The 26,912-nt window shown below is 41.2% G+C and overlaps 1 protein-coding gene across 3 annotated transcripts in view; it reads left to right on the top strand.

Annotated features, from left to right (window-relative positions):
• OTUD7B (OTU deubiquitinase 7B) overlaps window positions 1-26,912 on the top strand; it is a 61,664-nt gene that overhangs the window by 4,292 nt on the left and 30,460 nt on the right. Inside the window, exon 1 of one of the 3 annotated variants that reach the window (XM_058660186.1) lies at window positions 4,683-4,908. The exons of 1 other annotated variant lie outside the window; for it this stretch is intronic. The gene's annotated coding sequence lies outside the window, so the exon portion shown is untranslated. Of the gene's footprint in view, window positions 1-4,682; window positions 4,909-12,945; window positions 13,040-26,912 lie in introns of those variants that run through there. One more of the 3 variants, XM_058660187.1, reaches the window with a different exon arrangement.

Below are 26,912 nucleotides of genomic sequence, written 5' to 3'. Positions count from 1 at the left end.
TCAGCGGACAGCAGCAGAGGGCCGGCAGTTCAGTCCAGTTCTCTTATGCAAGCTGAAGGGACCCAAGTACTTGAGCCTGCTGCCTCCCGGGGTTCACATGAGCGAGAAACTGGAGTTAAGAGTAGAGCCAAGAGTTGGACGCAGGTATTCTGATGTGGGATGTGAGTGCTCCAAGTCTATTTTTTTTTAATACTGATTTATTTATTTGAGAGAATTTCAGAGAGGGAGGGATCAATTTTTCATCTGTTGGTTCACTCTGCACATGGCCACCAGTTGCATCTTAAGTACTTTGCTGAATAGAAGATTTATTTATCTTCATTGGAAAGGTAGATTTACACAGAGAAGGAGACACAGAAAGATCTTCCATCTGCTGATTTACTCCCCGAGTGGCCACCACGGCTAGAGCTAAGCTGATCTGCAGCCAGGAGCCAAGAGCTTCTTTTGGGTCTCCATGTGAGTGAAGGGTCCCAAGGCTTTGGATCATCCTCCACTGCTTTCCCAAGCCACAAGCAGGGAGCTGGATGGGAGGTGGAGCAGCCAAGACAAAAACCAGCACCCATATGGGATCTTGGTGGATGTGAGGTGAGGATTTAGCCACTAGGTTACCGCTTCAGGCCCACTTGAGTTAAATGGGGAATTAAGTTGGTGAGGCATGAGCGAGTGGGTAGATGGTCTAGAAATGGGACTGTAGATCATTGTAAGTTTTAGGCCTAGGAAGCAACAATTAGAATCAAGTGTAATGTGCTGCTAATGGAGTATATAAGAACAGAGAGAAGCTGAAATAGCAAAATAAGAATCAGAATGATAAACTAGAAGACAGTTCTGAGTCAGTAAATTGTGAAATGGTTGTGGGAGGCTATTGACTAGTTGTAGTTATTGGCTGTGCAGTTAGATGGACCTTGGTTCAAATCCTAGTTCTAATTTTTTACTATGTAACTTCAGACAGGTTTACTTCTTGATCCTTATCTGTGATGTGCGTTAAGAGCATCTAAGTCAGTGAAATAATTACTCCGTATTAGGAATAAAAGCAAAAGGAACTTCCAGGTGGAAAATGTACAAGATGCAGAGAGCAGTAATGGCATGAATTACTAAGTTGCATGTGGGGGGTGAGGGTGGGATATATGAGAGTGGCTGGAGAGAATGTGAGTTGGTCAAGTCGGGAGCAGAGCTGCAAGAGGGTGGAGGGGACTCCCAGGCCAGAGCCTGGCGGGTGTTGATAGAAAGGTCAATGGAGTCATTGTAGGTCCTTGAACAAAGGATGGATTTAATGAGGAGTGTTGAGCGTTTTGGTCCAGGAACTCAGGGACAAGTCGGCAGGCACCAAGTACATTGTGACTGTCCCTCCTCTCTACGGACCTCGGCCCAAGGGATACAGCCTGGAGGTGAGATTCCTTGTACAAGTTTTTGTTTTGCCTCACTGTGCTGAGCTCTGCTTGTGCACCAGCTTTTGGGGAAGTCCCAAGACTGTCATTAGATTTTCCTTAAGAGCCCATGGTAAGAACAGCATTATGTTTGAACTGTGTTTAACTTAAAGTTTTATCTGCTGTTGTAGGGAATATTGGTGTAGATAATTCAGAACTTGAATTAATTTTTGGTTTGAAATTGCATTGTGTTTTTTTTTTTTTTTTTTGAGATTTATTTATGTTCATTGGAAAGTCAGATACACAGAGAGGAGGAGAGACAGGAAGATCTTCTATCCAATGATTCACTCCCCAAGCAGGTCGCAACAGCTAGAGCTGAGCCAATCTGAAGTCAGGAGCCTGGAGCCTCTTCCGAGTCTCCCACATGGGTGCAGGGTCCCAAGGCTTTGGGCCGTCTTCGACTGCTTTCCCAGGCCACAAGCAGGGAACTGGATGGGAAGCAGGACTGCCGGGATTAGAACCAGCGCCCATATGGGATCTCGGTGCGTTCAAGGTGAGGACTTTAGCCTCTAGGCTACAGTGCCGGGCCATGCATTGTGTTTTAAACTGGATTTTAGATTTTGTTTGTTTCTATTTTGGTGACCATACTTAAGTTGTCATGAATTTGCATTTCTAAGCTTGTATAACCTGGTGGTGTCTAAATAATACACTGGTGTTGAAGAATTGTCAAGCTTGGATTGAAGATTTGGCCTTGTGCTCGCTTCGGCAGCACATATACTAAAAGATTTGGCCTCAGAAATCTGTGAAATGAATGAGCAGTTTCTGGAAATTGGTCAGACTATGTTGAATATGTTACTGCAGACCCACTTCTTTACAGAGTCTGAATGGGTCAAGTGAGGTGCCTCAGGCTGTCTGCCTGATGCCTCAGGTATGTTGGTAGGTGATACCTGGTGTTCCAACCAGGCTGTCTCCACTCATTCTTGCTGCCTTGTCAAAGATTAAGCTGATTTTCTCAAGAGACATGGATTTTATAAAGGGTTTTTCAAATATCAGTTTGGTAGAAAATTCATCAGATTTTTCCATCTGAAGGAAACTTGCTTGAAAAAAATGATCAGTGGACCCAGCATGGTAGCCTAGTGACTAAAGTCCTCACCTTGCATGTGCCAGGATCCCATATGGGTGCTAGTTTGTGTCCTGGCTACTCCACTTCCCATCCAGCTCCCTTGCATGTGGCCTGGGAAAGCAGTAGAGGATGGCCCAAAGCCTTGGAACCCTGCAACCAAATGGGAGACCTGGAACAAACTCCCAGTTTCTGGCCCCGGATCGGCTCAGTTCTGTCTATTGCGGCCACTTGGGAAGTGAACCAGTGGATGGAAGATCTTCCTTTCTGTTTCTCCTTCTCTCTGTAAATCTGCCTTTCAAAAAAAAAAAAAAAAAAAACAACTAAACAAATAGAAAGAAAATAAGATTGATTAAAGAAAAGATGGGAGGAATGTCCATATTTAAGGAGTGAACAAAATTGGATAGCTGTTCTTCCAGGCTAATTCAGTAGACCTGCTTTCTTTCATCCCTGCTGCCCTCCCCCACCTCTTACAGTCATTACAAAACTATGTGTTTGTGATGTCATGAGCACAGGATTATTATTTACCTCCTGAGTCAGGAGATTGTAGAATATCTGAGCTGGAAATCAGAGGTGGAGAAGAATATAGCTGTGTTGGGATTATTTTCAGTTGCATTTTGAAAGGATTGTTTTGTTTTTTTGGGAGGGGGAAACTATTGAATACGACATCACTAGATGACTATTTAGTGATCTTTAGTTCTATGCTAAGTGCTGTGGAGGATCAGGAAAAATGACAATTTTGTGTTCTTGAAGAGCTTACAATTGAGTTCAGAGGAAAGGGAAGAGGAAGGAGTGACCATCTTTATTGCGCCTCTGTTTATATCCCCAACAAGATTTTAAAATGTGAAATTTTATTATCATTTTCATGGTGCAAACTTTATACCATAGATGTTTAGACGAGAAGAATACTCAAGCTGGCTATAGCAAATGTTATCACAGAGGAGTTATCATTTGTTCTGTATCTTAAAAATAAATGAAAGTATATTAAGTATAAGGGATGAGGATCAGGACAGTAACAACAACAAAATCATTTTATTTTGGAGTCCAAAGGGATCAAGCAGAAACCTGGGAGTAGGATCATCCCTGAGCTATTCTTGGGACAGTGAGGAGATGTGAGTAGCAGCAAATAGTAAAAGGAAGTTGGGTAGGCTGGTGTGGGGCTATGTTTAAAGGGTGTCTTAAAAAGCCAGGTACAAGTTTATATTTTATTTTTATTATTTTTTATTTGAGGTGGGGAGAGACAGAGTTCCTATCTTCTGATCACTTTACAAGTGTTCACAACAGCTGACGCTGGGAGCCAGGAATTCCACCCAGGTCTCCAGTGTGAGTGGCAGGTACTTGAGCCATCCCCTGCTGCTTCCACAGTGTGCAATAGCAGGAATCTGCAATTTGAAGTGGAGCTCAGGATTTGAACCTGCTATGGGATGTGGGTGTCTTAACCATTAGGCCAAGTACCCACTATAGTTTACATTTTAAATGAAAAGTGCAGAATTAGTGTGATAGTAATAAGAAATAGGTTGGCTTGGAGGGAAGATAAGTTAAAAAGGTGAGTTGAGGTGAGGAGTGTAAAATAGATTGTAAAGGAAAACTTCAAATTGTGTAAAATAGATTGTAAAGGAAAACTTCAAATTGAGAAGGACAGGTGTGGGAGATGATGGAGTGTGGAGAGTCAATATGCCAGACATTAAGCTTGAGTGCCTGAGATAATGACTGATATGAAGAAGTTGTGAAGTTTTCCACAATTTTAAGGAGAATGTGATTAGTTCAGTTTGGGATGTGGTATATTAAGGTGGCATTGAAATCTCCAAATGAAGCTCTTCTGGTTGTGAGAAATATGAGCCAGAAGCTAGGGTGGAGACAGAGTTAATAAGTTTGGAAATGGAGGTTTGAATTCATTGGCATTAATGCGGTTGGTAGCTGTAACAAGAGAATATCTCTGAGGACTGGAGTTTGGAGAAAGCAAATAAAACCAAGCACTAACATTCTCCACTCTTCAAAGCCACCTGCATTGATTTGTTCTTCCTGTTCCTTTCCTGATTTCTGTTCCATTGCTGCCTGCTCCTCAAGTATCTGTTGAGCATCTCCTATCTTGTAAGCACTGGCCTATGCACTGGGAAGATGGAGATGAGTCAGATAAGGCTTGCACCCAGAGGGAACTTATGAGTCAGTGGGAGAAGACATATTTATCAATATGCAAGTGGAAAGAGGTGTGGTACTTGCAGTAGAAGAGTATAGTGGGGCAGGGGAGTGCAAAGGTCAATTCTGCCTTGGGTGTGTGGAGGTTGGAAAGAGCTTCTGAGGGGACAGCATTAGAACTGAATCGGGAAAGATGAGTTAAGAATATATCCTACAGATGATGAGAGACACACTCCAGGCTGAGAAAACACCATGAACAAAAGCTGAAAGAAATGGAACAGACTTCTTCAGGTAACATTTAAGTGATTGTTATGGCTGGAGGACAGGGTTGAGGAATAGGCAGTGCTCGATCCTGAAAGCTTTCTCTCTCAGGAACTGCAATAGTTGGTGCACTATCTAAAGATCTTAGGCATCAGATGATAAAGTATCTCACATCCTAGGAAGGTTATTAATATCTGTAGTGTATAAGGTGAACTGAAGAGGGACACAGCAAAAGGTCTTTGAATAACTTCATTATTCGGAACCATAACACATTGTTGAGAGTAGTCATGCTTAGAGCATCATTGAACTTGAGAGAACTTTGAAGCTTTCTTAGTCTTCCTCATTTGTTTTTAGATGGAATGCCTGAAGTTGACTCAGGATCACGGAAGTAGTTTCATTGACAGCTTGGTCTAGAGTTCAGTCTTTGATGGCTGGCATGTGGTAGGTTATTAATAAGTATGAGTTCATCTCTCTGTTGCATGCCAACTCCCATTCCAGTGCATGTTTCATTTTGCCATTGTGCTGGAGGACAGAGAGACCTACTATCATCCTATTCTGGGCTTTGTAGCTAATCCAAAGTGAACAATGACATTTTTCTAGGATTGACTGAGACTTATTCCTAGGTCTGGCTTCCCTAGGTCTTATCTGAAAGTGCCACCAGGTAGAGGGACTTTAGACCTGGAGCAGTTGGGTCTCCTGGAATGGGTTGAATGGGGTGTTAAGGTTCTTCAACTGTAATAACTCAGATGAAGAAGAGTATCACAGTATCTCTTTTTATATTAAGTGTATACATGTGTTGTTTGTTAAGTTCCCTTTTTTCCTTTCTTTTCTAAGACATATTTTTATTTGAAAGAGTTACCTGTGTGTGTGTGTGAGAGAGAGAGAGAGAGACAAAGAGGGAAAGAGAGAGATTAGAGATCTTCAGTTTGCTCTCCAAGTGACCTCAACGGCTAGGTTTGAGCCAGGCTGAAGCCAGGAGCCAAAAGCTTCATCTGGGTCTCCTACGTGTGTGGCAGGGACCCACACACTTGGGTCATCTTCTGCTGCTTTCCCAGGAACATTAGCAGGGAGCTAGATCAGAAGTGGAATATTTGGGACTGGAACAGGCACCCATATGGGATGCCAGTGCTGCAAGCCCTCTTTCAAGTTTTTTTTAAACGTAATTTTAAATTGTACCAGTGAAAATTGTTAAAAGAAATAGGCTATGGTAAATTGGGCAATACATAAAAAGTATCTAACAAACAAGCATTGTCATCACATTAGGATTCTAGAAATTTATTCCCTATGTCTTTAATTCATTAGATTTTTGGAGAAAAATTGGTTTTGAAGTACTAAGTGAGAATCTGGATTTGGGGCACTGGTCATATTTGCTGGAGGAGAATAAAAGAACAAGATAGAGTATCTCTTAAAGTCCTCAATTCCTGGGTTGGGGAGCAAGAGGATAGGAGGGTGAAGGGTGGGTGTGCAGAAAGATAAATATGTTCCATCCCTAAACATTCCTTAAAACTTGACTGAGTGGTGAGTTCATTATTCTTTTCTCTGACTTTTGTCGTCATTGTCCCCAGACATGGGCCTTGATTTGGAAATTGTCCACTTTAGCAGAGCTGCCAATTCTTAATTCTTTCTCAAGTGGGCAAGGGTACAGTTTGTTTTTGTTTATGAGTGTTTGGTGGAGGGGAGGCACAGAATAGCCACTCACAGTGAGTCCTTATCTGAATTCCGATGCCACTGGAAGTTCCCTTGGCTTTGTTTTAAGGGAGATGACTGGTTACTGCGGCATCCGAGTTATGCGGGAAGGAGGTATGCTCCCCTCAGCTATCTGATTTGGGATGACAGTCAAAACTTCCTTGTTAGCCTTTATTGTCAGCCCCCACACTCCCCCGTGTTCTGAGCACCTCCTGTGCATGCTGTGTGAGGGATGTGAAGCCTCTTTTTTCTTAAACTAAACCAGCCATGTGATCCCTTAGAGTGAAAATGGTCAACCTACCTCTGACTGTTCTCTTGGGCTTTTTTGTTGTTGTTGTTGTTGTTGTTCTTTTGTCTTGGTGAGCCTTCTTTTCCAGTTACCTGGTCTTTTTAATTTAAAACATCTGCATAGTAAGATAATTCAACATCTAGAAAAGTTCAGGACCAAAAAACTCCTAACAGATTTTATCCTACAGCTCAAATTTAGTGGATATGAACATTTTGTCATATTTGTTTTAGATCTCTTATTCATTCTCTCTTTTTTTAAGTTTTATTTTTATTTAGAAAACAGAGTTATATAGAGAGGAGAAATAGATTTTCCTTCCATCTGCTGGTTTACTCCCCAAATGGCTGAAACGGGCAGATCTGGGCTGGTCTGAAGTTGGGAGCCAGGAGCGTCATCAGGGTCTTCCATGTGGAGGCAGCAGCCCAAGCATTTTCTGCTTTCCCGGGCACACTAGCAGGGAACTGGATCAGAAGTGGAGTAGCCAGGGCTTGAACTGGTGTCCATGTGGGCTTAACTTGGTACACCCCAGTGCTGGCTCCCTCTCAGTCTTTTTAAAATAGAAAATGTTAGATACATCTGATGTCTCAACCATGCATCCTTTCCCCTTCCTCTTTGTTGAGAAATAACTGCTGATTTGAATTGATTTGCATCATTCCACTTTATGTTTTATACTTTCCCTGTATGAATTATAGAGCCATAAAAAAGGCATAGAGTTTTGTTTTGAAAATCTTACATAAATAGCATCATGGTGTAATTACCTTTCCATAACTTTGCTCTCAACATTCTTTTAGATGTACCTACATGTTCATTCCTATTGATTCAATCACTTCATCTCTAAATCTGTTTGCTCTGTTGTGTTCCCTGCTTGCCCTGTTTTGAAAGAAGCCTACCACCGATCCTTAAACACACAGTGTAAACTGTCTCCTCCATTACAAGTGCCTAATTTTTTTTCTTCAACAGTGTGTGCTATTTTCCACCTCTGAATCTCCCATCACTCTATTGACTTTGGTGGTTCTTGTCTATTTTTTTGGTTTATTTTGCCTTTGGCAAAGCATCCTCTGTCTCCTTGAAAACAGATAAGTAGTCTCTTATCTTTGTATCACTTCTGTGACTTGTGACATAGCTTACACATAGTAGGCATTTAGTGACTATTAGTGACTATTTAATGATTATTAGTGACTAAATGGTTAGATTAATGAATAAAAGAATAAAGACCATTCTTTTGTGTTGGGTGAGCTGTTTATTTTGAATACTGGGTGGCCTCTTGGAAAGACAAAGCTTAGTAAGAGACATCAAGCAGTGAAAATTATGTTAAAAAGGACACAAATGGCGATAGGACTAACTTCCTGTGGGAGAGGAGAGCAAACATTGCTTGGAAAATGAAATGGAAAATGATAGGTGATATCATACCACTGGGAAAACTTGGGGGAACTGATCCTGGTGGCTTTGAGGCAGTATGCTCCTACGGCCAGAATCCTTTTGCTGGCTATCAAATTCTGCTTTTGTCGTCAAGGTCTTGACACTTTCCCTGGAGATGGATGATAAGGAAAAGCAGCCTCTGTTCAGTTACTTACTAAACTAATTGCTCAGAACCAGGAAGTCTTTGTCTCTTCAAGACGCAAGCCTGATAGACATATTCATACATAATGTATGTATGTACAATTTCACCACAGTTTCCTTTTTATTGATGAAGCCAGGTTGTTTCAGAGCTTCACAAACAAGTTCTAAAAGCTTCAGAAGGACATTTTGAAGTTTTTGTTCTGTAGTGTTTAGTCCCAGTGTTCCATTGTTGTGGCCACATGGAAACTCCCCAGATCCCCAAATAAGAAATAAAATGTTAAGTTGAGCTATGTGAAATTGTTGTTTTGTTGGTAAACAACCACCAAGTAGTGGCAATTTTGTATGTATAAACCTGATACCTCAGATCTTGAGTTCCTCTGGGGGTCCTGAAGAGTGACATCAAGGACCTTTTTGAAGTAGGTAATTCCAACTCCATTTATACTTCAAAAATGCATTTTGAACTTTACCATGCAGCTTTCTTTTGCAGTTATGTTTAGCTCAGATCCTTTACATTAAAAAAAAAAAGAAGAAAAAAAACTAAGTACATATTGGCATAGTTGAAAAGATTTTAGGAAAATGTATGAGAATTGTAGGAAGGCCAGAGTAGAAAATAGAATATAAACCTGATATAAACTAACGCTATAAATATCTACATGTAGTTGATTGAATTGGCTCTGATGAGCTTACATTCCTGTAAGTAAGTCACTTTTTACTTCTCCTTTCTTACCACCTCCACATCTTTTCCCTAGTCTTGATTAAGGGAGATCTGGTAATGGGGAAAATGATGAAGACAAAATTGTATGCGTCTTTTTAACTATTACCTTGTGATCCCCAGAAATGTTCAAAAGATTAAGGGAAGGCAGATGCTACAGTTGGGAGAAAAAGTGAAGAAACAGAGCGGATGGCAGGCGGTAGCAGATATGAAACAATAGGACTAAGGAACAGGAGCAGGGGAAAAGGGGATAGGTATAAATATTTAAAGAGATTCTGTTTCCTCTTATCCTTCAAAAGATACTGGCTCAGTATCTTTATAAACCTTGTACCTTAAATATATCCAAATTATATCCAGGCCACAGATACTTGCTTAAGAAATATATAGAAGGTGGCTTTGAAAGTACAAGTAAGTTTTGTGCTTGAAAATAATTCTTTGAAAAACCAAGGTCATTTTAAATGCTTTGGTCTACTCTAGTGCCTTTTGAATCATTAATAGCTGACATCAAAGAAAAAAGAGAATTCTCTGTAAGGCTTTAGTGTTTAATAAATCTTGATATTTACACAATGACAGGTCCATGTGAGAAATTAAAACAAGACATTTGGCAAATGCAAAGCTGTTAGCAAAAATATTTTTAACAGGAAATTCTCATCTGTTTTTAAACATTTACCTGCTCATATGTGTTTCTTAGCATTTGCTTTTGTCTGCTCTGAACTGGATGTTCAGTTGATTGCTAAAGCATTTGTTTCCTGAAATATTTCATCAGTACCGGGGGACAGGGTTTCTTGACATGAAGAATACTTGGCTCCTATTATTTACTGGCCAGGGATAGACACTTCCCTTACCCCTTCTCAGAACTCTGAAAATAGAATTTGAGAGTGAAGACTTCAGAGTGGCCGCATCCTAGCTGCTTCGGTTGCCTAAAATAAATTCCTAGCTATTTAGTGCAAGGTAGTCTCTGATTTTAACAACATTAAATTCCTTCTCTCAACATCATCTTTGTAATTTTTTTGTGATATACTACTTCATTATGAAAAATTAAGATTATGCCAATTTCCCTTGATGTTTGCTGCCTGGGGAAAGACTATAAATTCCTTTCTACTGAACACCTGTTGTGTACTTGAAACTGGGCAAGGTCCACTAAGGAGATATCAAGGAGGTGTTACCCGGAAGATAAACCAAACAACTAGTAGAAACACTGATGCCTTGGGAATTTACATTCTGGGTTGTATAAGGCATACTTATATGTACATACATGATGTGAGAAACAGATATAGGCTGTGTAGCAGTTGAAGGTGTTATTATGTAACATTTTAGGTCTGAAGGGAAGTTTGCATAGTGTCATAACTTTCAGGTAAGTTCCAGAAAACTTATTTTTAGGATTTTTCTATTTATTTGAAAGTTACTAGTGACATAGAAGAGGAGACAGGATTGGGCTAGGCTGAAGCCAAGAGTCAGGAACTACATCTGGGTCTTCCATGTGGGTGGCAGAGACCAAAATACTGGGGCCATCTTCTCTTGCCTTCCCACATGGGAAGCAGAGTAGCTGGGACTCAAATGGGTGCTCCTAGAATGCCAGTGTTGCAAGAGGTAGTTTAACCCACTGTGTCACAATGCTGGCCCCTGAGGCCCAGCAAATTTGAATGATTTGTTTTAAGTATTAGTTAACCACCAACAGCATTTTATTGTGTATCTACTCTGAAAAAGTTGGGCCTCGGATGTAGGAAGAGTTATAAATCATTAAGAACTTAATAACTACCTATGAATGCTGAATGTTTGTATCGAGAGATAAATAGTAATGCAAAATAATGGTTATTATGTACTAAGTGGAGGGTATAGTTATATAGATTATATAGAAGTTTAGTGAGAGTAGGTAGGGACTGTTTTACCCATAGAGTAATCTAGGCCTTAGAGAATAGAGAAGACCAGCTAAGTATAGAAGGGAAGCACTCTAGGAAGGACATGAATGAAGCTGTTTTGTTGGTGGCAGATCAGGTAGAGAGCTCCTAGCACAGGGTTGCTTAGGAGAGCAGTGAGGGTGCCTTCACAGGCAAAGGAGTGTGGTTTACTGTATGCACTGAAAGTGGAAAATCTCCAAGCAGTGAATTGTATGTGTAAATCAGTGTTGTAGGAAAATCAGTTCCTCTCTGTGGTTTATACTGGAGGGCTATAGAACAGTTGGAAGGTGTTAACAGCAGTCCATGAAAAAAGAGTCTCTTCACAGGTAATGCCAAGGAATAAGCAGCAGAGCTTTGAGTGATTTAAAAGGAACTAAGTAGAATTTGGTCACTGATTATTATAGGAGAAGGGTAGGCAACACAATGCACACATTTCCTATCTGAGTTATAGCAGTAGGCAAGTTGGGTTGTTGGTTCTGCTACCTCTCTCCAAAGGGGTACCTTAATGGAAACCTTAAAAAAATGCTGACTCTAGCCCAATATTCTCAGTTAATACTGAATCCAGAGAGTTGAAATGAAATGGCTTATGTTCACATGCCTAGAATAAAAGTGCATTTAGGAGTTTGGAAATTGGTGCTGCAAGTTAAGTTTATTTTGGTGCACAAAAATTTTAAAATCCATGCTTATTAAGGATCAGAAAGTTCCTGGAAAAATGCATACTATGAAAAAGGTATGTATGGACTTCAGAATTTTTGCACACGCCGAAATAAACTTAATTTGTAATTCCACTTTTTCACACTTTCTGAAGCACTATCATCAATAGTAAATATTAAATTATAAGTGCCAAAACTTGGTATAGAGCCAATTGTTTTAACCATCCAGTGTTTTTTCTACTATTTCCTACTGCTTATGTGGAGGATCAAGTGGTTAAAAACAGTACAGATGCCTGGGAAATGAAATGGGAAGCTGAAGACCACATTATGATGAGGTTTAGCCACAGGCTGTTTCAGTTCTGCATAGGTCTTCCTTATACTCAAATACTAAGTATATATACTTAGTTTTGTCAGACTCGCAGTGCAACAGTAGCCTGAGTTTCCTAACGTTACCTTAGTGTGAAATTCAATTCTTCATATCCAGTAAAAAGATTCCTTTAGATTTTGCATTTAAGTGCATTTTCTCTCTGATAGTTTTGAACATGAAATGTCCCTTTCCTCCCAAACTCCCAATACACACAGCAGTAAGTAGGCTGTTTTGGTTAAAAGCTACAGGTGAAGTAGCCTCAGAGGTCCATTAGTCCTTTTGAAGTACTGGGAGAGTGGGTAGTTTTGAGCCTAAATCTTTAAGGCTTAATTGCGGGTCAGCAGTTAAGAGCAATTAACTTGAACAAATCTTATGACCTAAAAGAAGAGTGTAAATGCTGTGAATCAATTGAAAAATTTTGCTAATAGACTTTTAGAGGATCAAATAACCTTTCAAAAATCCTTTGTGGTTTTCAAAATGGTATATATGTATATTTGAAAGGCAAAGTGGCAGAGAGGAAGAGATCAAGATCTTCCATCTGCTAGTTCTCTCCCAAATGGACACAGCAGCCAGGGGTAGGTCAAGCCAGAGCCGGCAGCCAGGAACTCCATCCAGGTCTCCCAAGTGTGAGACAGGGATGCAAGGATTTGGTAATCTGCTGCTGCCTTCCAAGGTGCACTGACAGGAAGCTGACTTGGAAATGGAGCAGCTGGGCTTCAAACTGACGTTTTAAGTATGAGGATTTGCTTTTTAAAATATTATAGTTAGGTATATTTAAGATGACACTCATTTTCCTTTATTTTTTAATGTTTATTTTTATCTACTTGAAAGGCAGGATAATAGTGAAAGGAAGGAAGTGAAGTAGGGGGCTTCCATCCGCTAATTCACTCCCCAAAGACCTCAATAGCTAAGGAAACTCCATCTGGGTTTCCCATATAGGCGGCAAGAACTCAAGCACCTGGGCCCTCATCTAGACCTAAATCGGCACTCCAGAATCAGGTATGGGCTATTTCATAATACCTGACCCTTACTCTTTCTTTTTTGGCTAGGGTTTGTCTGTTGTTTGATACCTGAGGATTCTTGATGGCATTTTCTGAATCAACCCACAGTCATTATGCTCCTGCCGTAAGGGCCTGGGACTGTTGTTTAATTTCATCTGCCAAGACTACATATTGCTGAATTTTATGACTAGATTTCTAGTATTAAACGTTGTTAGTGCTTGGCTTCTACAGTCCTTACCCCCAGCTGGTTCTTTCTAGAACTTTTAACCTAGTGGTGACAAAGGAAAGAGAACAATACCATTTGATAGTAAGACCTTACCCTCATTCATAATGTGGGTAAGTTCTGTATGTGTTACATTATTTAATACTCTTATTTAAGAAAGATTTAGGGCCCGGCGGCGTGGCCTAACAGCTAAGGTCCTTGCCTTGAACGCGCCGGGATCCCATATGAGCACCGGTTGTAATCCCGGCAGCCACACTTCCCATCTGGCTCCTTGCTTGTGACCTGGGAAAGCAATTGAGGATAGCCCAAAGCTTTGGGACCTTCCACCCACGTGGGAGACCCGGAGGAGGTTCCTGGTTCCCGGCTTCGGATCGGCGGAGCACCGGCCGTTGTGCTCACTAGGGGAGTGAGTCATCGGACAGAGGATCTTCCTCTCTGTCTTGTCTGCTCTCCGTATATCTGACTTTGTAATAAAAGTGGATAAATCTTTAAAAAAAAATAGAGAACACACAAATTTCTTTAAAAAAAAAGAAAAAGAAAGAAAGATTTAGCTATTTATTTAAAAGGCAGAGTTCACTCCGCAAAAGCTGCAACAGCTAGGGTTGGGCCAGACTGAAGATAGGACCCAGAGGTCTGAAGCCTCTTCTGGGGCTGCCATGTAGGTGCAGGGATCCAAGCACTTGGAGAATCTTCTGCTGCTTTCTCCAGGCTAATTAGCAGTGAGCTAATTAATTGGAATTAATTAATTAGTTGGAAGTGAAATAATCAGGCTTTGGACCAGCACCCACATGAAATGTTGGAGTAGCAGGCAGCAGCCTCACCCCTGTGCCACAGCGCCAGTCCCTCTTTATGATACTCATAGGAATTCCATTTGTCAGGTAATTCTTACACCTGTTTACAGATTGATTTACCCCAAATACTTATTATTGTGGTTTAGCATTATTTCAGGTGCTAAGGATACCAGGGGAAATATCAGCTGGGATTCCTCTTCAGGCACAGAGAAGTTAAGTAACTTACCCAGAGTCACAAAGCAGGAAAATGACAAAACCGGAATTTAGATACAACTCTGATTCCAAAGAGAATATCTATGACCATTGTTAGATTATGCTGCTGTTTATATAAATTGTGTGTTTTTTATGACTATATATAAATCAAGTCATAAAATAGGTAGAATTCCTAGGATTGTTGTTGTTAAAAAAATTGTTGGTGAATCTAAAAAGAAATATTAATGCTGCTAAGCATGCCTGCTGGCTCTCTGCCTTCCTTCTTTCCCCATTGTCTCCACTTACTCATACCTGAGTGGCGCTGGCAGTCTCACAGAGCTGCTTTGGCATCTGGATGTCTGTGTTGTAAGGGCTGGGAAAGTTTTTCCCTGACTTCCTAAAAAGTTCCCTGCCCACCTGTAAGTTCTTTCTCATAGCACAGTGATTAGTATTTGGTCACATAGTCGTGTTGAATTTTTCTTTTTCTCTCAATTATTTCTGGTAAGTTTGTTAGTGGGGTCTCTGGCCAAACTGGCCTTGAAGTTACAATAGAAAATATTCTCCATTCAGATCGCTAGAAAAAAGCTTTGAGATTGGGAGGAATATAAAAGTATGATGGCTGCTTTTCACCTGTGTTCAATTTTGTTGGGATCCTAGGTTTATTCCTTAGTGTGTTACCCGAGGGAGCTTTCCATTGTGGCCATTATCACCACTCACCTATTTAGGATGACTGGGGTTGTTCTGAAGTTAGCAGCTTAATAACAGGTCCAAGGATATTTTTTTTTTTTTTTGAAGCATCGCTTAGTAGAAAGCATTAAAAACATACTTACAACTTGGAGGGCTAGGAGCTACGTTCCTGTGAGAATTGAGTTCCACTGATGTTCTAGGGTTTGGTTAGCTGGAATCTGAGTTTCAGATGTTAGAAATATTTGGTATTAGGGATCCAGAAGTACATAGGCTGTGAGGCTCATAAGGTTGATGATTCATGTGGCTTTGTGTAATCGACAAGTATGTTGCACAATAAATGTTAGTTAAATTTTGAACATGTACATGAATGCTGAATGTTGTCAGTTTGTCTCCCTAGGGCAGATTCCTCATTGTTAAACATTCCATTAGAAGTACATTTATTAGGCATTTAATTGTGTTGTGGGTTAAGAATTTGGGAAAGGGATTGGAGTAACAGTTTATAGTATCAGATTTTTGCTGACATTACATTTGTAATATTTACAAATTGAATTAATTAAGCCAAGGATTTAAGGGGAAAAATCTGTGATTGCACTTTGCCAGAGTTAATCCTATGCTCTTGGTAAAAGGAATATCTTGAATTCTACCTTTGGTGAAAAGAACAGACTTTCCAATTCTAATTAAACTGGGTTTGATTTTTAATGTATGATATTTCCTTTTATTCCCTTTTCATTCTTCTTTTCTGTCAGTGAGAAGTTTTAAACTGCAAAGCTGACAGTGATTGTTGTCATCACCACTTTACTACTATTAATATTAAAAAAAAAAAAAAGTAATGGAGGGCCCAGCGTGGTGGCCTAGTAGCTAAATCCTCCCCTTACATACTCCAGGATGTCATATGGAAGTTGGTTCATGTTCCAGCTGCTCCACTTCCCATGTGGCTCCCTACTTGTGGCCTAGGAAAGCAGTAGAGAACAGCCCACAGCCTTTGAACCCTGCACCCAGGTTGGAGACCCAGAAACGGCGCTGGGCTCTTGGCTTCAGTTGGGCTCAGCTGTGGCCATTGTAGCTGCTTGGGGAGTGAACCAGCGGATGGAAGTTCTTTCTGCTTGTCCTTTACTCTGTAAATCTGCCTTTCCAATAAAAACAAATAAATCTTTAAAAAAAAATAGTAACGGAATAGAGTTACTTTTAGAAAGGTTGGATTCTTGGGTTTATTTCAAGGAGAAAAGCCCCAGGGCAGTGGGCTATATGCCAGATGATGTGTGTAGTAACTGATACATTTTGTACTTTTCCTGGAAAGGGGAAAGAAAAGCAGAGAGCTGTTACTCTGAATATTTGGTGTGACTCTATGTCATTGCGAAGGGTTGTCTAAAATTTAATATGGATTGTCATCTGTTTGACCTTAAAGTACATTCTGCATAGGAATAATTCATCCCAGTTTTTGGTTAAGATCAACCATCCTCTTATAGTGTGGTTAGTAATTAATAGTAATAAGAAACAGTAATAGCAACACAAAAAAAATTTATTGGTCATGATGAGTACTTACTTGGCTTCCCAAATAGTAATGTGAAGGAAACAATGCCATTGACCAAAACATGTGGTTAAATGTTACTATCAAAAGACTACACAATCAGCTTCTCGTCACTGGCATTTCTTTTTTTTTTTTAGATTTTATTATTATTGGAAAGCTGGATATACAGAGAGGAGGAGAGACAGAGAGGAAGATCTTCCATCCGATGTTTCACTCCCCAAGTGAGCCGCAAAGGGCCGGTGCGCGCCAATCCGAAGCCGGGAACCTGGAACCTCTTCCAGGTCTCCCACACGGGTGCAGGGTCCCAATGCATTGGGCCATCCTTGACTGCTTTCCCAGGCCACAAGCAGGGAGCTGGATGGGAAGTGGAGCTGCCGGGATTAGAACCGGCACCCATATGGGATCCTGGCGCGTTCAAGGCGAGGACTTTAGCTGCAAAGCCACTGTGCCAGGCCCGTCACTGGCATTTCTGAAGAGGAGCATAGGATTTTTATAATCCAAAACAGCAGGTTGTTTGCTAAATTTCTAAAAGATATTCTCTTAAAATTTCCCTTTTATCTTTTTCTCTTTCTGGTCCCAAGCACTCAGTGAATCTCTATTGAATCATGGAAGTTAGCTGTTACCTATTTTGAGGTTTTTGTCTGTGACCAGCCCACTGGTAGAACTTGTAGAAAGGAGGGGTAATGACTTATTGGCTGACTGTCCTCACCTTCGCTTAGCAGTCTGCCGGGTGTGGAGTGTCCTTAGGCACTTATTGAATGGTTGAGTCAGGAGGTTAAGGTTTTCATGAGCAAACAACCACAGTGACCTGGCGGGGGGGTGGCTCCTGAAATGATTGATGATGGCTTTTTTTTTTTCTTAACCAGAAAAAGTGTCACTGTCCCACTACCTTGAGTAAGTGAATGTGGAGGAAATTACTGCTTTGATGCTTTCAGACTTTTTTTGAATAAGGAGAAATACCATGTTAAAATTTGGTGCTTTATTTGTCTTGGTTTCATTTTACGTTTTATCCTTTTCAGAATTTAGTGAAAGCCATGATTTTTCTACACTGTTTGAAAAGCTATATTATATTTTTTAAAAAGCTATATTATAGCTTTAATCTATCAGTGGAAAATAAATGGTATTCTTCTATGACACATAATTCTGTTCTACCCTCTTGCTACCAAACTTCAAACTTTAGGGATGTAGTGTTAGAATATTTCCACATCATTTTGGCATACTTGAATGATTCCCATAGAGGGGACTTCTCTTTCTAAATATGATTTGCTTAAGTGATTAGATTTCATGAGTATATACCTTTTTTTAAAAAGATTTAATTATTTTTATTACAAAGTCAGATATACAGAGAGGAGGAGAGACAGAGAGGAAGATCTTCCATCTGATGATTCACTCCCCAAGTGAGCCGCAACGGTCGGTGCTGCGCCAATCCGAAGCTGGGAACCAGGAGCCTCTTCCTGGTCTCCCACACGGTTGCAGTGTCCCAAAGCTTTGGGCCATCCTCAACTGCTTTCCCAGGCCACAAGCAGGGAGCTGGATGGGAAGTGGATCCAGGATTAGAACCGGCGCCCATATGGGATCCCGGGGCGTTCAAGGTGAGGACTTTAGCTGCTAGGCCACGCCGCCGGGCCCTGTACCTTTTTTTTGATACCCATCTATAGAAGTAAGATATTTAGTCAGAAGGCAGGTAGAAAAGCAATTTTGTGGATAAATACATGAAGTGGATCACATGGAGAATTGAATTGAGACTGGAGATACATGTGAAGTTAACTAACAATTGGCATGGAGCCAACGGATTTCTGTTCTGCATCCAGATATACTACTGGTTAACTTTGTGACTTGGGCAAGCCACTTAATCTCACTCAACTGGTTGTAAGTGCTCTTATCTGTAACTTGAGGGTGCAGAATGATCTCTGATGCCCTAGTTCTAGACGTCCTATGATTCTAAAGTATCGAGCAGGGAAAGCAGACTTTCTGTACCTCATCTGCAGGCTTGTTTTGCTGCATAAGATCCAAACATGGTGTTTTAATTATGTAAATGATAGAAGGTGTGGTGTATAGTCTCAGGTACTGGATCTGTCAGATTGTATTATGTTCAGATAACCTAATTTTATGTGGTAAATATAAAAGGATTGTTTTTTTAATGGTTCGAGGTATAGCCAAGAACCTAGATTTCTTTTTTTAAAATTAATTTATTTATATTGCAAAGTCAGATATACAAAGAGAAAGATCTTCCATCCGATGATTCACTCCCCAAGTGACCACAACGGCTGGTAGTGCGTCAATCTGAAGCCAGGAGCCAGGAACTTCTTCCAGTTCTCCCACACAGGTGCAGGGTTCCAAGGCCTTGGGCCGTCCTTGACTGCCTTCCCAGGCCACAAGCAGGGAGCTGGATGGGAAGTGGAGCTGCCGGGATTAGAACTGGTGCCCACATGGGATCCCGGGGCGTTCAAGGTGAGGACTTTAGCCGCTAGGCCACCACACCAGGCCCAAAAGGATTGATTGTTTCCAATAGGAAAATTATTCTATGAAAGGCACAATGTATTATAGCGCTCAGGATACCCTCCGTTAGGATTGCATCTTAACTCCAGACTGGGAATAAGTGTGTGTGTGTGTGTGTGTGTGTGTGTGTGTGTTGCACGCACATGTGCTTTGTGGTAGGTAGAGAGGATGGTAATGACTAGGAGACAGTGTCGATGGTATTTTGGGAGGCAAGACATTAAGGTTCTGAATCTGTAGAGCTTGCTTGACTAGATTCATGTGATTTCACTGGTAAATCCATGAAGAGCTGATAGCCCACAGTCAGTGGAAATACCTGCGTCCAGTCATTTTGTTATCACTTTAACTTTGTAAACTTCTCTCACTGCTTGTGTGTTTCATCTGAAATGATGAGATTAAGTGCCTCGAAGACTAATTTAAACATTTATTGTGAAACTGTATTTGTGAAAGTGTTTTAAAAAGAAAAAATACAGTGAAAGAGAAGTTAGTTTTAGCGTGCAAACAGCTGTATAAATACATTTGTTCATATAGACTCTGGCTATGTATATTGATGAAGTTAATTTGAAACCAGCAACTAATTCAGAAGTCTATTTTTGGGCTAGATAGTTTTAAGTTATCCATATGCATGAATAGTTTAGAGCCACAAACATTTGTGAGGTATCTACTGGTAATTTTTGAATGAATGGCAGAAAAATTGAAGATTTAAGATACACTGGGAAGACCAACTAATACAGTGCAGTATATAACAATATCAAGTACAAGGTCATTGTTTCCTTTTTGGCCTGGGGGAGTTCAAATAAGTTTTAGGTACGGCTCAGAAAGATGGAACTGTATAGTGGAGAATTTAAAAAATAGTATTAGTGGTGGGTGCTGCTTGGACTGCTCGCTTTCCATCTCAGAATGCCTGGGTTGGAGTTGTGTCTCTGCTCCGTAATCGATTTCTGTTGAGTTGCACCTGGGAGGGAGCTGGTGCTGGCCAGTAGTAGGGTCTTCCGTCTGAGTTCCTAGCTTCCTGTTTTGGCCTGGCCTAGTTCCAGCTGCTGTGGTCATGTGGGGAATGAATGAGCAAATGGGAAATTGATCCATCTGTCTGTGTCTTTGTCTCTGTCATTCTGCCTTTCAGATAAATAAGAATTTTCAAAACATAGTAATACAAGAAATCTGTCTTTGAACTATTATATAATTTTTGGAAAGAAAGTTTTTAATTGTTTGAAACATTTATAAAATTAGTAGTTATGCAAAGGGAAATTAATTTACCAGAGGAAATGTACAAAGTGAGTTAATTTTTATGGCTATCCAAGAGCAGATAGTACAGTAAATTTTTTAAAAAGATTTATTTATTTTTATTGGAAAGTCAAATACACAGAAAGGAGGAGAGGAAGATCTTCGGCCCACTGATCCATTCCACAAGTAGCCACAAGCGCTGGAACTGAGCTGGTCCGAAGCCAGGAGCTTCTTCTGGGTCTCCCATGCAGGTGCAGGGTCCCAAGGCTTAGGGTCGCCGTCCACTGCTTTCCCAGGCCACAAGCAGGGAGCTGTATTGGAAGTGGGGCCTCCGAAACATAGACAGGCGCCCATATGGGATCATGAAGTGTGCAAGGCGAGGACTTTAGCCACTAGAATACCATGCCAGGCACACTAAAAGTTTTTTTCTCCTTGTGTTATTTCTGTCATTAAATGGAAATTTGCTGACAGTAAAATGTCTAGTAGTTAAGAATCAAGCAGGGGAGGGCCTGGTGGCGTGGCCTAGTGGCTAAAGTCCTTGCCTCGAACGCGCCAGGATCCCATATGGGCGCCGGTTCTAGTCCCGGCGGCTCCACTTCCCATCCAGCTCCCTGCTTCTGGCCTGGGAAAGCGGTCGAGGACGGCCCAAAGCATTGGGACCCTGCACCCGCATGGGAGACCCAGGGGAGGTTCCTGGTTCCCGGCTTTGGATCAGCGCGCGCGCTCTGGCCCGTTGTGGCTCACTTGGGGAGTGAAACATCGGATGGAGGATCTTCCTCTCTGTCTCTCCTCCTCTCTGTTTATCCGGCTTTCCAGTAATAATAAATCTTTAAAAAAAAAAAAAAGAGTCAAGCAGGGGAGAGACATTGCTGGCTAAGTAAATATTTGAAAATTGGTTCCAGGGCCCGGTGCCGTGGCCTAGTACGCCCCTTGCCTTGAACGTACCAGGATCCCATATGGGTGTCGGTTCTAATCCCAGTAGCCCTGGGGTTTTGCCATCTTATTTTATTTATTTATTTTTTAAAGATTTATTTATTTTTATTGTAAAGTCAGATATACAAAAAGGGGGAGAGACAGAGAGGAAGATCTTCTGTCTGATGGATGATTTACTCCCTAAGTGACCTCAACAGCCGGAGCTGCACCCATCTGAAACCAGGAGCCAGGAACTTCCTCCAGGTCTCCCACATAGGTGCAGGGTTCTAACGCCCTGGACCATCCTTCCCTGCTATATCCTAGGCCACAAGCAGGGAGCTGGAAGGGAAGTGGAGCAGCTGGGGTATGTCCACTAACTACAGTATGTGGTAAACAGCTGCATTATTTTGGGAATGGTTAATTGTAAGGTTGGGTTGAGGTTTTTTGTTTTTTTTTTTTTTTTCTCTAGATTTAATTTAGGAGGAGAAAATAGGCATTCTTCTGCTTTGCCCTGCAGTAGAAGTAGTAAACAACCCAGAAATATGCAGAATGTAAACATTGCCTTCCAATTAAAAAAATTAGGTAACACACACCACACTAAGAGAATATTATAAAATCTTTGAACCTGAAATGAGTAGAGTAGTAGAGTGAAGGTTGGTAAGTATGACTGGTAGAATAAAACAAAACTTTAGAAAAGTGTGTGTGTGAACTTGTTGAGGGAAGTTATTTGGCAGAAGAGAGGAGCTTTTAAGTAAAGATACTGGGGGTGGGGGGCTATGTTGGGTACCAGTGGAGTGAGGCAGTGTTGGGCAAAAATAAACCAATGACGTTGAGATTTATTGTGTTCCAGGTGCTCCCCAGTGGGTTTGTGTTTCTTAATTGAATCGCAACAAGAGGTCTGAAATGCGGATAATTCCTCACTTTATAAACAAAGAAACTGAGGCATTGGCCCTGCATCCTCATCTTGCAAGTGCTGCATTCCATTTGGGTGTGGTTTCTGGCCTGGCTGCTCCACTTCCCATCCAGCTCCTTGCTTGTGTCCTGGGAAAGCAGTAGAGGACAGCTCCTGGCTCCTGGCTTCAGCTTGGCTCAGCTCTGGCTGCTGCAGCCACTTGGGAAGTGAACCAGGGGATGGTTCACACACACTCTTTCTGCTACCTAATCAAGAGTTGTGTGAAATTTCTAAGTGCTTCTGTCTCTCTCCCCCCTTTCTCTGGATTCCTTGGGGCTGACATTAACAGACGTGGAGGAGTCTTTGACCTTTAAAAATTCTCGACAGTCTTGAATGTTGTGGTTTTCCAGAGGGTTCAGATGGATCCCTAAAGCTTGAGGCACCAAGTTCTCTCTGTCTCTCCGTCTCTCCATAAATCTGATCTGCCGTGCCAATAAAAATCAATAAATCTTAAAAAAAGAAACTGAGGCATAAAGTGTTTATATATTACCTATGCATCTCTGAATCCAGAGCCATTTCTTTCTCTTAATGTGGTGTCAAAAGGAGTTAAAGCCGTAAGGGTAGTCTTGGCATATCGACAGCCTATGTTTTCTCAGTGCTTGTATGTGAACTGTGTGTGCAAGTATTGTGATCTCATTACACTCTTTTACTTGTGTAGCCGAGGCATGCTGCTCAGCTCTGGGAACTTCAGCATCTGCCTCTGTAATACAGAATTAATCAGAAAAACTTCCTAGGGTTAGACTTTTAAATGAAGTGACGTCTGAAGTTTGAACACATATTTTACTTTCTTTCTCTTCATTTCTTCCTTTCAAAACCATCTTAATACCTCTAAATTGTACATATGCCCCTGCAGACTGGAATTTGGTCATGTTTTCTGTCTCTGTCAGAAGGTTATATTTGTTTTTGTTGGAAGACCCCATTATGACCTATAACCAATCTGCCAAGATAATCATTCATCTCTCCCTGCTACCTAATCAAGAGTTGTGTGAAATTTCTAAGTGTTTCTGTCTCGCTCTCCCCTTTCTCTGGATTCCTTGGGGCTGACGTAACAGACGTGGAGGAGTCTTTGACCTTTAAAAATTCTCCACAGTCTTGAATGTTGTGGTTTTCCAGAGGACTCGGATGGATCCCTAAAGCTTGAGGCACTGGGAATAGGAATGTAGAAGCCATGAGGGATGTTGTTAAATGTTCTTAAGGCATTTTAACAGATCTCTGTTAAATATAATCATTTAATTTGGGGTCATTTTTCCTGCTGGTAAGTAGCTGGGCACTCAGAGCATGCAGACTAATTTTGATACAGTATTAGTCTGAGCTAAACAGTGTTTAGAAAGAGAAATCCCTTGCAGTCAGTCATATAACAATCTTAAGAAATGGGTTTGAGATATGCCATTGTTCTAGACTTGCCCATGTATGACACTGTTAATGCTGGTGTGTGTGTGTGTGTGTGTGTGTGTGTGTGTGTGTGTGTGTGTGTGTGTGTCTTTCTGTCTGTGTGTGTCTGTGTCTTATAGAGTACTCTAAAAATAAATTTCAGTTCACATGAATTCAAATTGAATGCCTTTGAGGTGTTTGGATGCTACAGATACAAGATGAATAAGATAGATTCCTGCCCTCGAATTGCTCCTGGTCTAGTGGGGAGAGAAGTACATAAATGAACTCAAATAGCATGCTCTGTGATCAATATTATGATAGCAGTGCAAGGTGTCATTGATGTTCCAGAAGCGGGAAGTGGACAGTTTAACTTGAGAATCTAGAGAAAGTTTTGTAGATAAGGTAGTAATGAAGTTAAAGAAGAGTTAAGAATTCACCTGCTAGACTGGGAGTCTTTGTAGGCAGGAGGAAATTTATGTGTAAAGACACTAAATTTTGAAACACTTAGTGTACTTGAGAAATTACCAATACAAAGAAAAGAATAATGGGAGATAGTTAAAGGTGGAGAGTTAGGTGAAGCCAGATCAGAAAGGACTTCATTTGTCTTATACAGAAATTTGGATTTTTTTTTAAGATTTATTTATTTTATTACAAAGTCAGATATACACAGAGGAGGAGAGACAGAGGGGAAGATCTTTCATCTGATGATTCACTCCCCAAGTGAGCCGCAACGGTCGATGCTGCGCCGATCCGAAGCCGGGAACCAGGAGCTTCCTCCAGGTCTCCCACACGGGTGCAGTGTCCCAAAGCATTGGGCTGTCCTCGACTGCTTTCCCAGGCCACAAGCAGGGAGCTGGATGGGAAGTGGAGCTGCCGGGATTAGAACCGGCGCCCATATGGGATCCCGGGACTTTCAAGGCGAGGACTTTAGCCAGTAGGCCATACCGCCGGGCCTGAGAAATTTGGATTTTAGACTTTAGTCATTACCCACTGATGATTTTAGAACAGTGGGATATAATACTGTAAGATTTGCACTTGAAGTTGATCATGGTGGTTGCTGATAAGAGGCTTATTAGTGAGTGGAGAGAGGAGAAAGGAGAATGTAGGAAGATATTTCCTCACATCTGGGTTATTAGAGTGAGCAATAACCTGTGGAAGGCATCAGGTAGATGTGAGAACCCTCTAAAGTAAAACATTGTTTGTAAGGAAAAGGTCAGAGAGAAGTCCAGGGTGGCTGTCAGGCTTGTGGCTTAGGTCGTAGACCGGATGTGGTATTACGTTCTAGAATCAGCAATATTGCAGAAGGACTGATTTGAGAGAGCTGGAGACAGAAAAGAATGAGCTCATGTTTTTATGTTGGTTTTAAGTGTCTGTGAGATTCCCAGGTGAGGAGGAAATTCTGGGGCTGTGGAGTCATCGCCAAAACCACTTGTGTTCTATCCAAACTATTCTCACTATAATCAAGGTGCTCTTTTGATTAGGGAACTTGATTGTTTCTCAGTGGCTTCTCATTAATAAAAGGATGAAATTTCGAGTCTTTTCCAAGACTCACTTGCCTTCTTTTTATTTTGTTCCTATGTGTTCCTTCTTGCCACAGAACTTGGATATCTTTCCTGTGCCTTGGGACATTTTTCCCTTTCTAGTTTGTCTCCCCATTTGCTGCTTATTCTTCAATTATTAGAGGAAACATTACTTTCTTAGGCAAATGTTTCTCAACTCAACTCCATATAGGAGATAATATTCTCTTCCCTGGCATTTATTGCAGCTGTTTGTGAAGTTGTACGTGTGTGTGTGTGTTTCAACTTATTGGGAGCTCTGTAAGCACAGAGGGATTGTGTTAAGTTCTTTGTGTGTTTCTAATTTTTCAAAGATTTTTCTGAATTTCAAAGATTTTTCTGAATTTCAAAGAGAGAAAGGGGCAAGGGAGAAGTGAGAACATGCTTCTGATCCCTGGTTCATTTCTCAAACTTGCACGGTAGCTATTGTGGCTGAGCCAGGCCAACGCCAGGAACTAGGAACTCAATCTGAGTGTCCTACATGACTGACAGGTACCCAACTACTTGATCCATTTAACTGCTGCCCTCCAGGATGTACCTTAGAAAGAAGCTGGAATTATTACTGGAGATGAGGCTCAAAACAGGATGCTTAGTACAGGATGTGGGTGTCCTAAGTGGCACCTTCACTGCTGAACCAAAAAAGCAGTTTACTCCCCTGATTTTTTTTTTTTTTAGATTTATTTTTTTGAAAGGCAGATGTACAGAAAGAAAAATCTTCCATCTGCTGGTTCACTCACCAAGTGGCTGCAATGTCCGCAGCAAAGCCAGTCTGAAGCCAGGAGCCTAGAGCTTCTTCCAGGTCTCCCACATGCGTGCAGAAACCCAAGGCTTTGTGCTGTCCTTGATTGCTTTCCTAGGCCACAAGTAGGGAGCTGGATGGGGAAATGGAGCAGTTGGGATATGAACCGGTGCCCATGGGATCCCAGATCACACAAGGCAAGGATTTAATTCTCCCTCAATATCCCCCTTTATCTCAGATACGTGATGGAAACAATATGGACATAATAGCATTACCCACTTTCCTATCCCCCTAAACCTTTTTTTTTTCCTTCTTTTTCCTTTAACTGTAATTAACTATGTAAAGATTGTCAACAACAATACAATAAAAAGAAAAAAAATTAATAAAAAAAAAAAAAAAAAAACAAGGCAAGGATTTAGCTGCTGAACCATTGTGTCAGGCCTGCTCCCCACGTTTTAAAATAATTGATTTTTAATTTATTTAAGGCACAGATTAAAAGAGGTAAACAAGAAGATAGCTTGTATTCATTGGTTCACTCAGAGCCAGGAACTCAAACTGAATCTCATGCAGGTAACAAGGACAACCACTTGTGCCGCCTCCTACAGTGTGCGTTAGCAAGAAGCCAGCATTGGAGCTGGGACTTGCATGCAGACACTATGATATGGGATGTGGGTTTTTCAACTGGCATCTCAATTACTAAGCCAAATGTCTGGTTTTTGCTTGTTCTAAGATTTACATATGTATTTATTTATTTATGAAGGGCCCAATGACAGAAGAAGGAGAGATCTCCAATCTTCGAATTCACTCCCCAAATGCCCACAATAGCTCAGGGTTGGGTGAAGCTCAAGTCAGGAGCCAGGAACTCAGTCCAGGTTTCCCATGTGGGTGGCAAGGACTCAAGGACTGGAGCCCTGTCTGCTGCTTCCCAGAAGTAGTATCAGAAAGCTGGATTAGCGCAGAGGTGTCAGGACTTGAACCAACAGAATTGTTGGCTGGATTATGCAGGTGAGCATTGGAATTGCTCAGAAAGATGGTAGGATTTGAAATGAGGAAAATGGTAAGGCAGGTAACTAAGTCTTAAATAATTAAGATAGTCATAGCCCTTTCTTATGGAACAGGAATTAAAAAGTGCTGCTTGGAAGCAGTGTGGTACAGTGGGTTTAGATGATCCAGGCTTTGGACCAGCCACATGACTTTTCA

This window comes from Ochotona princeps, chromosome 2 (genome assembly GCF_030435755.1).
Source record: "Ochotona princeps isolate mOchPri1 chromosome 2, mOchPri1.hap1, whole genome shotgun sequence".
Taxonomy (NCBI): Eukaryota; Metazoa; Chordata; class Mammalia; order Lagomorpha; family Ochotonidae; genus Ochotona; species Ochotona princeps.
The sequence above is the reverse complement of the archived record's forward strand: the minus strand, read 5'-3'. Positions and strand labels throughout refer to the sequence as shown.